Source organism: Etheostoma spectabile, unplaced genomic scaffold (genome assembly GCF_008692095.1).
Source record: "Etheostoma spectabile isolate EspeVRDwgs_2016 unplaced genomic scaffold, UIUC_Espe_1.0 scaffold342, whole genome shotgun sequence".
NCBI classification, from domain to species: domain Eukaryota; kingdom Metazoa; phylum Chordata; class Actinopteri; order Perciformes; family Percidae; genus Etheostoma; species Etheostoma spectabile.
In genome coordinates, this window is record NW_022605589.1 from 543,960 (window position 1) to 544,345 (window position 386).

General features: G+C 38.1%; 1 protein-coding gene across 1 annotated transcript in view; it reads left to right on the top strand.

Moving 5' to 3' along the window:
* The window catches only part of top3b (DNA topoisomerase III beta), a 153,464-nt gene that overhangs the window by 137,489 nt on the left and 15,589 nt on the right, over positions 1 to 386 (top strand). The window lies entirely within an intron of this gene.

Genomic DNA, 386 nt, shown 5'->3' on the forward strand with positions numbered 1-386 from the left:
ACAAAAAAGTGTGAAATAACTGAAAACATGTCTTATTTTTTGATAGTGCTGCAAACCCTTGGTGTTCTCTCAATGAACTTCATGAGAGAGTCACCTGAAATGTTTTTCACTTCACATGTGTACCTTGTCAGAGTTAATTAATGGAATTTCTTACCTCATTAATGGAGTTGGGACCATCAGTTGTGTTGTGCAGAAGTCAAGTTGATACACAGCCGACAGCCCTATTGGACAAGTGTTAGAATTCATATTATGGCAAGAACCAATCAGCTAAGTAAAGAGAAACAAGTGGCCATCATTACTTTAAGAAATGACGGTCAGTCAGTCCGGAAAATTTCGAAAACTTTGTGCAGTCACAAAAACCATCAAGCGCTACAACAAAACTGGCT